General features: G+C 44.4%; 1 protein-coding gene across 1 annotated transcript in view; it reads left to right on the top strand.

The window, feature by feature from the left end:
- Positions 1 to 11,145, top strand: part of LOC138190211 (homeobox protein caupolican) — a 54,801-nt gene extending 43,656 nt beyond the window's left edge. The window contains exon 7 of the mRNA XM_069132845.1: positions 8,110 to 11,145. The gene's annotated coding sequence lies outside the window, so the exon portion shown is untranslated. The remainder of the gene's footprint in view (positions 1 to 8,109) is intronic.
- Positions 11,146 to 13,562: the final 2,417 nt, after the last annotated feature.

Raw genomic sequence — 13,562 nt, 5'->3', positions numbered from 1 at the left:
AGCTTAAATGGCGCCGCGTGGAACGAAGAAGAAAAACACCTTCGACACCCGTGGCCTATAATTGCCAATTAGCCCAGGGATATTTAATTGCCATTAGGCTGGGTGGTGAACTCCCGATCTGGGTCCGGCGATCGCTCTTCCTGACCTCAACCGAGCAACACCGACCGCGATATTTACACGATCGCGCCGGATCTGCATAAAATTCGCGACCACCAGCCGTACCGTCGACGTCGTTGTCTACGTTGCCTCCGCGAACGCGACAGGATAGCCGATCTTTTTAACAGCTACGAGATTCCGGTAGGATTCAGGTGTCTCCTCGATAAATCCTACCGGGACGTCGCGTCGTCGCGATTCCTCCGCCCCTTCTCCGTGTTGCCCACGATCCTCGCGAGAAACCGCCACCGCGCAGTTTCTTCTTTCCTCCTTCTTTCCTCTTCGTCTCGATGAGAGGCCATCGCCGCGTTTCTGGAATTCCCGGCAGGCGTTTCACCGCCTGGTCGCCTCCGAGACCGCGTCCTTCTTTGTCCTCGACCCCCATTTTTACCCTGGATCCGCCGATGGACGCGCGATCGCGGCTCTCGGCTTTATTACACCGCAACGTAGATCGTGAGATCCTCAGGGTCGAAACGGTAGCCCGGATTTACGTCTCGACCTCGGGCCTTGGGTCCAGCTTGCTACCTGAGTAACCGGAGAACCTGCTAAAACCTCCCCAACCTGGTCGTTCCTCTTCCACCAGAATCGTTCTGGACATTTGCAAATTCGTGCTCGCCACGGGGAACGAGTTATCGCTAAGTAAACGCGTTTGATCGAACGAACTCGTCGAACGTCTCACGTCGAACATCCTCTGAGTATCAAGATGGAGAGTTCGTTTTCCGCTCTCCTAAAAGGACACGTTACCCGTGATGAAACAGCGTGGTCGAGATTCCGTCGAAGAAAACTAGCTGCGCTGTTTTTCCTCGTAGCTTATCGGTATAATTTCTAATTACCTCGCTCCGCCGCCAATTAATCGCGTACGATCTGCCCGGAAAATGGGCCTGCCACCGGTCGTTAATACAGTCGTTCGGCGCAGTCGAGTGTTGTAATTATACAATTAAACATGGAGCAACAACGTTGTGTCCGCTCAGATCCTAGACCCAGAACGTATTATCAACGGTACGTCGGCACGATCTCGCGGAAAACACGTCGTCGTCGCGTCCGGTAATTTCGACGGGTCTAATGCGCGATCGTACGAGGATCAATTTTATAATCATCGTAATTTCACGCTCGTTCCCGTCGCGGCATGCAAACAACACCGACTCGTACGACAGATAACGCGGTGACGCTGTAATTAATCCTGCTTTTCCATCGAATTCCGCCCTCCTTTCCTCCTTTCCAAAGCGTTGATTATGTTAAAGCGCGACGTCCGTTCGAAATTCAGCCGTTATCGTCTCAGTAGATCGCTCTCATCTGATTTCTTGTCGGTTTCTCGTCTTCGTGGTTGGCGCACGTGTCGATTTCACGAGATGCTCGCCGTGACCTTCCCCGTTCGCGTGAAATTACGACGTAGCGTTGAACGTTGTCTCGGAGGCTGGAGATCATCGTCGCGATTACGCTTAAATTACCGTCACGGAGCCTCCGCGCCAGCTCGAGAGGAACGTTCTCTCCGTGTCTCTCTGTGAGATCTTAATCCGGCTTATCTCGGGATCTTGCTCCGCTATCGGGAATGAAAGAGGATGCCCTGACGTGAAAATGGACAAAATTCGCAAACGATGCGTGTCATGCTCTTTGTTCGTGAATCTTTTCGTATTAAAACGGTGGACATCGTAGGTGTTGAAGGATGTTCGTTGGTGTACAATTCCATAAATCGATACGGTCAGTCGCGCTACTCTGTCCTGTTTTTCATTCATATAGGTATACTTGCTTAATTGATCCAATTCTTAGCACTAAACGTAATGGAAAGAGAAAATATGTACATATTTACACTGCACATCAAGGTGGTTACTTGAAATTAGGTTTTCGACGTAATTTCCATCTTCCAGTTTCGACGAAATAGAAACACATAATATCCAGCAACATTTCGTATACTTCGTGTCAACCGAAAAATCTATCCCATTAATTAGCGCAATAGTATCAAACCTAGAGTTTCGTTCTCAATGTCGAGAGATTCTCAGCTCGATAGCGGATTCATCTCGTTAGCATGGCTTTCTCTAAATCCAACTGCTCGGTAGATAGGTTGTGCAACGCTTGCGTCGCGGCTACCTCCGACGAAGAAAAATTCCTAACAGATTAAACGACTTTAATTCGCTCGTTGACAGTGTGAAATTCGGGTGTCTGTGAGGTTCGGCCGGGTAGAGAGGTTAACCGCGAACCGCGTTTCGTAATGTCGTTTTTCGTGTCGAAGATAATGGAGAACGGATAAACAGGTTTCTTGCGCTGGAAGGTACTGGAAGTGGGGGAGTCGTATTAAAAGCTTCGCAATTACGAGAAGCCGATAGCAGAAATGACTGTTCCGTTTTGGAGGCTTGGGTATCGATTTCGTGCAGGTGAGATTCCGCTTTTAGAAAGGCGAGCTCGCGTGAAAGCCGGATTTTCATGGCGCTTCTTCCACACGGAGCATCGCCGAGGTGCACGCGTACGTAGGCTCCTTGTCGCGTCGATTCACCGGCAAACCGTGTTCATGAATATTCCCCGACTCGATCCTGGACACTCTGTCGTTTGAATAAACGAACCAAACTTGCAGACTCTACATCGTGTCCGATGAATTTCATATAGATGAAAAATACATGCACCGCTGGGTCCCTTTGAGCGAAGGAACAACGTGGCAGCGCGTGTCTTTATTGAACGAACAAAGTGAAACAAGAAGTGCGAGAGGGGAAAAGGTTGGTTTTGAATATATAGAAGTAAATACATGGAAGAAAGGCGTAGCCTTGTACAAGAGCAGCGCTTGTAGATTGATAGGAACGTTACGACATATTACTTACACTAATTTTAATCGTATTGCGAATAATAGATATACTATTTCAGAAAAATGTTAGAGAAGCTACGTGTTGATAAATAGTTCGTTCCATATAGCTAACTATGCCTGCCATCAAACTGAACTAATTCTCTTCCACGCTTCAGAGTACACGAATACTGGACTCGTATCCGACAGATAGCGCGGAGTAATAATCTCAGAAAGAGACAAATACGTAGTCTAACAGACCTCGCACTAATCACCCCGCAATTACTTGCTTCGTCGTTCCTGGGCGGCCTTCCACGCGTTGCCGAGCGAATTTCCAAGAGAACCACACAACGAGTCGCCGTGATGGACGGATGGCCGAGGGAGTTCCGTGTAAAAAGTCCTATGGAGGTTGGATACACGCGAGAAAGCGCGTTTAAACGTGGTCGGATCTCCTCGAACGACTTGTCGCGTAATCGCGCGGCATTTGTCATCCGGTTTCGCGTCATTTCGGTTTACGCGCTCGGCGATGAACCGGAGAACGAGCAACGGAATAAAGAGAGACGCGGCCGGTGCGACAGATAACCCGTGGCGCTTTGAAATATTTGTCGGACGCCATCGGCCACTGTCACACCTTTGAAACCTTCAACAAATGGCTACACAGCGTCTCGTTTAATCGATCGTGAAAAATTTCCGCGACGCCATACGTACGTATAGCAGGTTCCACTAATTGTTTTAATCGAGGAAACGCTTCGACGATCCGTCGTGCAATCGTACTTCTCGTTTTGTACATCGTGTTGCAAATCAGATCGGATTGCTCGGGTTGCTCGAGGTCGTTGAGATGCGATACCTCTACCATGCTACCTGTCTACTTTGTAATTTTGTGGTCTCCTTTAACTTAACATCGATGGGTAGACGCAACTAAACGACTTATTAGCCTCTTGCTTTATGATCTTTTCAGTAGCTACGTATAATCGATCATAAGCGTTAGCTACTCGTTTAACTGCTCGTTTAATTACTCGTTAAGTATGTGCTTGCGCGCCAACTGTTCATTATCTAACGATACACCGTATCAAATGTAAAACGTTGAAGCGTTATATAATAGTTAATATTAATTTATAGCGATCCGTGGAATGTGAGATTCTATTAAAGAAAATGGTAATTCGCGTGACGAGCGTAACTAGATATTGCAAGGCGAAGGATTAATTTAGTTGAAGTTTCGCGTAAAGTTAAAGGAATTCGAAAGTGCACAGAAATGGTAGTAAAGATTTTCGCGTCGATGGAAAAAATGCTGTGGCGTATATCGCCCCCGTTTCAAGTATCCATAACCGAGAAGCGACGGCATTCCATCCGGAGCGTGCAGAGATTCTCCACGCTTGGAGGCGGAGGCCTCTATCGGCCACGGTGATCGCGGCAGCGCACGTACACGAAGTTGTTCGCTAGGTGAGACACTGTAATCGCGTATCGATAGTCCCATGCTGTGTAAAACGTCGATCCGTAGCGACGTTGGCATACGTAACGCTCCGTTAACGGCCCTGATATATTCCAGACGTTTTTCCACCGCATTCACGTTCCCCTCATTTCCATCGCGAAGCTTATTTTCGCATCCTTCTAGCGGAGAATGTGTACAGTGGTACATCCATATATTCCTTCGATGTTTGTTCCCATTATCGTCTATTGCTCTCATTTTCGTTGAACGATCAAAGTCTATTGCAAAAAGACTATATAAGAGATGTTTATTCCGTTAAATAACCAGTTTAATTAATTTCGAAACGATGAGAAGATGTATTAAGCGACTCCTTGGAATTCTCTGTCGTAGCCACGATGTTAAAAAACAGAATCCGATAATACATATTGATGGGAAAAAATCGCAAGAAAAAAGCCGCATCATCGTTAATTTTCTGATTATAAAAGTCTCTAATTAAAGAACGACACGGTTAACAGGTTGACCTGTGCCATACACCATCGCAGGTAAATGAGACATTTTTTCCAATCGTTTGCGAGACTTCTGCGGCGATCCTCTATCGCGTATCGTATCAACGTTTAACAGAGAGATGCGAACTATAGATATAGATCAAACAGTCAAAGCGATATAATTGCGAAGGTTTCGCGAATCTTCCGAGAGTCGGTCGTTGACAGATCGAACGTGGTGATTCTTGGATGCCGAAACGTCTGGAATAGCGCGGCTGTGATTTCGCCCGATAATCGAATGCCAGCGATTTTCGGTATTCGAGCGTGGAACCACGATCGGAATGTACTTGGGAGCTGTCGTTACGTATGCAAATTCGTCGAAACGGGGTAGAGGATAGACGTTCGTTCGAGGAATTCTTACGTAACGACGGAGGAAGACATAGGACTTAAATTACTACGTTTTATATAGCGTTTTCTACGTCTTCGTTTAATTAATTTTCTATACGACTTTTGATCATCGAAGATTTAGAAGGAGGTTATTTTCGAATCTATCTTCGTAAATCGATTATCAAGTACACAGAACAACATTTGCGAACATCTATTAACGCCGATACAACCAATCTCGAATCTAGACGCAAATAGATAATTGTAATAAAAATTGATACGATAAAAATAAAACAGATATCCGATCAAATTATCCCTAATCAAATTTCGATCTGAATAAAAGTCAACGTTAATCTTGTTAAAAGCACATACATGTTCGTCGTAACGCTTGTAACAACAAAAAGAAGACAGATAGTTTCAGCATAAAACACTTGCCATCTATGAATTAAAAAACGATTTACCTTCTCCATATCGCCATTAAACTCAATAAATGGAATCTATGTTTAGCTCTCGCGAACAACCATTTCTTTACCATTAAATCTGCCACTTTTCCCCGCATAAACGTCTCGATGTCCAGATATTTTTGAACGTAGATGCCATTTAGCCGCTGTGATGAAACGCCTCTGACGCTGGAGGTCAGATACTCTCGGTGGTAATCCCGTTAATCAGACTGCGACGATAACAGCAGGCAGAAGCGCCACACACGGAACCGGTACGCCGTGTGACGAGCCACGTTAGCGACGTTCCATTTGCAGCAGCGTGTCGCGAAACGGGAAGAAGGTAGAGAAGCGGCTCGATATCGGTCTTGGCGATCGTTGTGTGCGAGAGCATCGCTTGTCTACCAGGTGAGACGCATGGTAATCGCATATCGATAGCCAGCCACGACGTACATTGCTCCGATCTACCGCAACGCCGACGTGTATTGCAGCTCGCTAATAGTTAACTATGATCTTACAAGCAGTTTACATCCAGCTCATCTGGCCGCGGTTGCGAAAACCTACGGACTTCGCCTTCCAACCGAACGCGAAGGGGTGAAGTTACGTCCATTCTTCGAATTAAATATAACAACGAACATCACAAAGTTCGATTTATTAATATTATCATAAATTGTGTGCAACAGTTAATTGTGGAGTTTAATTTATATCGGGTCAAACTGTATATTTCCACAGAGATTAGGAGGGGGAGGGGGCGACTTGTTACCTAAAATTCCAATTTTTCTGTCAAATGATATGAACGGCAGAAGCCACACAATCGGTAGCTATACTAATGGAAAATTCATGACAGGATTCGTGGACGCAGGATTATGGCGTAATAATAACCGCGCAGAGTGGACGCAACTCGATGGCAGTATAACCTCTGCCGTAATAGTCCGGTTACGAGCATGCAAACGATATTTTCGTAAATCTTATACCGGTAGCAACCACAGACTGGTTAACCTGTGTAGTCATACACGACCGTCTAATTGCGAGAGTTGCGATTATCGTCGTTATCGAGCTCGCCTACTCGTTGAGATCCAAGAACGATTTTAGAGGCTGTATTTTCGACCAATCACGGGGAGACGCAGTCGCGAGGAGAGACGTCAACGGGAGTCGTAAATTCCCGTTACGATTATAATAATCGACACCACGAGTTGATCGATCCCTTGATTTCCGTTAAGATAATAGAGGTGATTCAGTTAGTATAACACTGTGGTTCACAGAGTTATAAGGCTTTTATTTCCAACACTTAAGTTACACTGTTGAGTAGATATAATTCCCAGATGACACTTTGGCGCACGAAGACAAGATAGATGCACAATAGAGCAAGGCTCTTATAGTTAAATTTAATATGTTAGTTTACGTAGCGTTAGATTTAGATGTTAGACTTCGACGTTGTAAGTTGACCCTTCTAACGGTGTAGAAGCAGTAGTTGACTTTTCTAGCGGTGTAGAAGAAATAAAGTTGGGTGACGATGCTGTGTCAGAGGAAAGCTAGCGATGGATGTGTCTAGCGCACGAGACCATCGGATTTGTTTATGACATTTTGGTCAGGAAAATGAGTATACATTGCATCTGATTGGCCAAACGAAGGTTGATGGATTAGGAAGGTCTTAGCCGCCCTCGATAGAAAGTTGCTAGTAGGAAGCATCATACGTGAGAAAAACTAGCTTTCCCTTGCCAAGTCGTAGTAGACAATAGTCGTTAAAAGTAATAAAAAAAAGATGTTTGTTCGGTCTGAAGGAACTTAGCTAGCAAATTACTCGGATTTATGACGGGTCCTTAAGACTATTGAGGGTATGCCGTAAAAGGATGAGCGGACTCCGTCTGGCCCGCGGTGTATGGCCTGGTCTAGGTATAAGGCCGCCCGATGTAACAGGGGCTGACCCCTGATCGCGAATAGACAACCAATCGCCGTTCAACACTGGCGGTGTTCCTTTTAGCTAAGGCGAATTTTACCGTGCTGAGGTGGTATTCGTTGAGTTTTCGCGAATCCCGATAACTATTTCGCAAATTACCTGGACCTGTGAACACGCTTTTTGATATAAATAATAGGTTTATAAAATATCGTGCGAAAGAGCTTTTATTATAACGAGTTCGAAATACTGAAAATTTTAAAATATTCACTCTTCAACATAGTATCCTTTCTTATGTTGAACGCCGTTTGTTTCTTATCGCCGGCAAGTCTACGAAAAGATGGGAAATAAATATATCACGCGTCGTACATGATTACACGTGTCACTCAATCTCAATCGATCGTTTGTCATTGTACGATCACAGATACGTTCTACAAAATTTATTTCAACAGTTCTCGATATTTCTAGCCTTCTGAAAAAAATCCTAATCAATAACACCCCAAGCGAACACCCAAAACGAAAGAAGGCGACTTGCACCTAAGACCATCCTCGTCTCTCTGTTGCAGGATTAAACGAAGAACGCAAGGGCCCGCGACACTGGACTGTAAGTACGCGCCGCTGAGAGGTTCTGAGATTTACCAGCGTGATTTCCAAGAGGAAAGGTGGTGGAACTAGAAAGAAATAGACAAAGAAACACGCGAGAGGAAGCAGAGGGAGCGGAAAGCCGCTGGATACAAAAAAAAAAACGATAAAAGAGATATCTTTTGAAAGGAAGAAATGGAGCACGGAGGTTCGTCCTTGAGATACATACATCGTGCTTGTGGCGTGCAAAGTGCGACTGCGAAAAACGAATGGACTTGGCTGTGGCGCGCGTGCACGAGCCAGTCGTTTCGGCTTAGAGAAGATTTAGAAATTACGAGAATTACGTCAAAGTGCCTGCTTACGCACTAGTACGTAAAGCAAGAAGATGTCATCGCGAGAGAACAGATAGTGGCGAAGGGAAGACGCGCACTGAATCGCACGTCTGTGACATTTGGTGGAAGTTTGGCGAGAAACGCCATCTCTTTGGACGAAACAGGATGGTATTCGTCCTTCGTCGAGCAGCAGTCGAAAAGAGTTCGATGCGCGAAACATCGTCCAAGTTACCTCGTTTCACGCGTTCGACGATTCCTTAGTCAACCAATTGTTCATCGTCGATCGTTCCGCGTGTTTAACTGGTCTCCGATTCTGTAAATAAAGAGGTCGTCGTACACTCGTACGCGAGATTCGTTTAAAACTTAAATAAACCGGTAACGCGTCGAATATCGTTTGTTTTGTATATAAATCGCGGATGGAGGAACAAGCTGATCAGTTCAGGATATTTCTCGTTCCTCGTCCATCTGCATCTGTTCATCAGCGGATCTTGTCGATTCCAGGAGTCAAAAGAACCCGCAAACCACACGGGCAACGTGCAAAGTAGCAGCCATTTCAGGTTAACCCATATAGTTCAGGCGAAAACTCGCTTGGGGAAGTCCTGGTGCGATCATAGATCGGTCCATTCATAGTTGAACTCGTTGAGATTTTTCAACGTTTGATCAATGAGAAATCGTTGGAATCACGAACGATCAAAAAACGAGCAACCCTCGCATAAAGTCGATTCTCCGTACCTTCGACATAACATGACTCGCGTAATGGCACCCTCGTCCGTTGGGGATGTCCGCAAAGAAGAGGCGAAAGGAGAAGATGAAGCCGGATCGTACAGGCGCTACTCTATCCTTAATCTACCAGTAACTCTTTAATTAAACTCCCGATGGAATATTCTCGTGTACACGAATACGCCGCCGCGCCGTTCACATGGACACAACGCTACTAGTGGAGCACAGACTTGCCTTAAATCTGGATCTTTGAAAAATTCGTCGAGGTGTAGTCGAATTCACCGTATATCGGTATACATGTTGGCGCGGTTGAAAAATCGACGGATAGCGGAAGTAACTTTAAAAGTGGAGAACGCGGCCACGTGTGTAGTATCCGCGTGATATCGTCGTCGATGGACGCTGCGCTATCCACGAAGGATGGATATTACGGTGAGATTTAAAGAGGAAAGAACGGTAACAGCAGCGGTAAACTAATTAAAAGTAAAAATTCGTCCTTTTTCCGCGCGGGCACTGTGCACTCGTGATCCATGAAGGACTTCCGGTTTCCTGCGGCCGCGGCGCGCGCACCACGAGAATTCGACGATGCGATAACGTGTCTACTTTTAATTAGCATCGTACTTCGTCCTCGTTACTTTCAACCGTCTCTCTGTGCAATATGTTGCTTTAGATCGTATGCTCGTTGATCGCTTAAATGTCTCGTGATCGTGTTCTCGCGATCCCAGCCAAAGTGGAAGTTTCTCGCTCGATGCGCAAGTTGGCGCGTGTGTGTTCATATGTGTAGTAAGATCGATCGCGATCCATTTATTCTTCGGTCCCCTTAATTTCGTAGATCTTCGTGATCTCGCGCGAACAAAGTATCGCCACGATGATTTCGCTCGACTTCGCTCGAGTCGCGTCGATCCGGGACGAGCAAGAGAAGCGAAATTGATTTATGATAAACGGGTGGAGAGCGAGATGCGCGGTGCTCGAGATTGTTGGTATTTTTTTATATTATATGTATATCGCATAAATCAACCCTCCTTTCGAAAAGTCTGATCATCGACAGTGCTGAAATCTAGGCATTACGCGTCGACTCGCAAATGTTTCTCGAGGCTCCTACTGTGGTGGAGAACGAGCAGAGAGGACCGATTCGTGAATGAGCGTGGGGCACAGAGAGAGAGAGAGAGAGAGAGAGAGAGAGAGAGAGAGAGAGAGAGAGAGAGAGAGAGAGGAAAGGAGATGGACAGAGGGAGAGAGAGAGAGAGAGAGAGAGAGAGAGAGAGAGTGTGTGTGTGTGTGTGTGTGTGTGTGTGTGCGTGCGTGTGTGTGCGTGTGTGTGTGCGGAGGTGTGTGTGTGTGTGGGCGTGTGTGTGTATGGATGCAGCAAAATGAACGGAGTAAAGACAAAAAGAAAATTAATTACAGAAATCGACTATCATTTTGTACTTTGGCATGTGTAAGCGAGTGTGCGTGCGTGTTATCGTCGAAGTTTTGTGTTGTGCAAGGAAGAGAGAGAGAGAGAGGAAAAGAAATTTTGGAGAGTGTCAGAAGCTGAGAAGCAGGTCGATGGGAGAAATTGTACATTGTTTTGTAAAGAATACATTTATTTATATCTGTGATAATGGGCGAGGTTGAAGAGAATTAACGAGAGAAAAAAAAAAGAGTTGCAAGCGAGAGAGAAACGGTTGGAGAATGAAAGGAAGAGTGAAATATATAATGTACTTGATTAAAGGAAAGAAGAAAAAACGAATCAAGGAGGAGCACTACGGTGCTAGTGTACTTCGATGAAGATGGTCGGTGCTCGTGCATTCGTTGACACGTATATCGTAATAGGGTAATTAATAGAGACTTGATCATGGTTTTGTAAATAATCATCGCAGCGTGTAGCTAGGTGATAACATCGAGGGTCAAGCGTATCGCTTGTATCATCTGTGAATACAGGCGAAAAATAAAAAAAAGAAAAAAGAAAATAAAAAATAAAAAATAAAAGAAGAATCATAAGATTAGGGAAAGAATGAGACAAAGAGTTTTACGTGTTTCTTGTACACGATCACAGAGTGATCCCTCGACACAGAAAAAAAAGAGGTAATGAAAGAATATCTGTGTGAATACATATACAGGTATTAAGTATATAGAGATATATATATAAATATAAATATATAAATATATATATATATTACGATTAATAGGTTCTATTTGGTTGTTCTTACGAATTCAATTGTAAATTAATTAAACTGTACATAGTTCTGAATGTGAATATAGACAGAATATATCTATTATTATTATTATTATTATTATTATTATTATTATATTAATTTTATTATTATTATTGGTAACATCATATTATTATATTATTATATTATTATTATTGTCTATTACCATTATGAATTCATTATATTAAAAAGGAGACTATTATGTTGTACATTTACACCTTTTATTTTCGTTTCTTTGATTTTTTTTCTGACCTTGGTCATCCCAAATTATCTTCCCTCCCCTTCATCAGCGAAAAATTAACGTACGCAAATAATATGGTTTGATTAAAAATCTAATATCGTCGTTTTATAGAGTATTTGCAACATGCGAAATTACGTTATTATCCGTTTGACGAAATCATGAAAGATTACGACGACGATTATTTTAGAACGGTCGAGCTGTTTTGCATGATTTAGTAAGATTCATTTAACGTTTACTCTGACATTCCACGGTGGATTTAATTGGCACTTTCGAGTAGGCGGAGTTCCAAGTGTACAGCACGAAACGATATATTACATCGTCTCTTCTTCAAACAAACGTATCTCTTCATTAATAATCGCAGCGTCAGGGATGAAGTATTATTAATACCGTTACTTCCACTTTATTTTGAACAATCATAATACGTAATCGCCCTACATACCGCGGTATATATCATTTTAATATTCAATTTAAAAAGGAGCATCTACCCGACGATTAAACCGACAACTGCCTTTAACAACGTTAATCTACATACACGCGTGAATCGAATATCAAATTTCCAATTTCCATACACCGGTTCCGTAATTTATTAATTTTCAAATTTGCCCAATAAAACGAGAAGAACGCGTATAAGGATATTAGCGGTTAACACGAACATCAAGCTGGCATAATTAGGAGAATCGATGGGTATCGGTGGGCCAACCGGCGGTTAAGCGACCGGCAATTATCGGCTTTGCAAATTCATTATAAACTAATTTTGCTTGGCTTTATATCGCGCGTCAGGTGGAAACGGACGATGGGGTGGTTTACACGCTGTTCCGTGTGATTTTTACGATCGTTTCGCGCTCTCCCGCTCGCTTCGATCGCCCACGGCGTTATTTACAGGTCGGATTTATGCTTGAAAACTTCCCACGAAGATTCAAGGTTCGCCGGTTCGTGACGCATAAATCAGCCCGCCGCTTGTCGCGCGTCGTTCGGAGAAAGCTCCGCTACGAGCACGACTCTTTCCACCCCGTAAAAACGCGCAATTGTCTACTTTGTTAGTTAGATTTATACGCCGCACCGTGTACGAAATCATTGGTACGTCGTGCCAGCATCGCCTTCTGTCTTCTTCCTTCGACGATGGAATTATTCAGGTAGGAATGGCGGATTCAGGACTATCGATTGACAATAGCGCGACACTGTTCTACTTGTCGAACAGACAAATTTGTATGAAGCACGTGTAGCTTCGTTTCTCATATTGGGACAACGTTATTAGCATTCGCCTAGCTTACAAATTTTCCAACACTTCTCAATTTTCATGCCGTTGCTATGATAACTTGATTCCAAATCAAAATATACCAATGTATATTGGTATTCACTGAAATGAGGAAGCCTTTAATCCGTCAAAATAGAGAGAATGTACTCTGAAAAATACGATTAACACCAGCCCTACCCTATAAAACATCTACCCTCGACTGCTACACGCTGTTCCCACCTTCTCAAACTTCTTTCACTCGAAAACAAAGAAGATTTCCCCGAGTGCGCAATAAAAATGATTTCCTTCCACGACTCCAACGCGAGGCAAGAATGCGTAGGCCTGTATAGCCGCGTACTAAAATCCTAAGAACCGTAAATTGGACAACAAAGGGGCCTCTACAGCCGTGACAATCCGTTAAGACAAAGGATCCGCTTGGCTATAAAGTCGTAATCCGTCTGACCGAGCGTTCCGCGTTGCGGCGCGGTGGCGCCGTCTATGTAGAGGACGGTTCGCGCGCCAAGGCAGATGCAGCGTGGTTTACAAGAAGAGGCCGCGACGCGATGGCCCTTATATCATCCGCGAAGAAATATGAGATCTCGCAGCCGGCTGTTGAACGTGTCGCGAGGCTCCGCGGGTGCGCGGAAACCTTTCGTAACGTGCGCGCCACAGCGGTTAACCGTCCCCGACGCGACCGGATACGCCTTGCCTCGTTTCG

Source organism: Bombus flavifrons, chromosome 1 (assembly GCF_040668555.2).
Source record: "Bombus flavifrons isolate JBK064 chromosome 1, iyBomFlav1_principal, whole genome shotgun sequence".
NCBI lineage: Eukaryota > Metazoa > Arthropoda > Insecta > Hymenoptera > Apidae > Bombus > Bombus flavifrons.
This window is presented reverse-complemented; position numbering and strand designations above follow the sequence as displayed.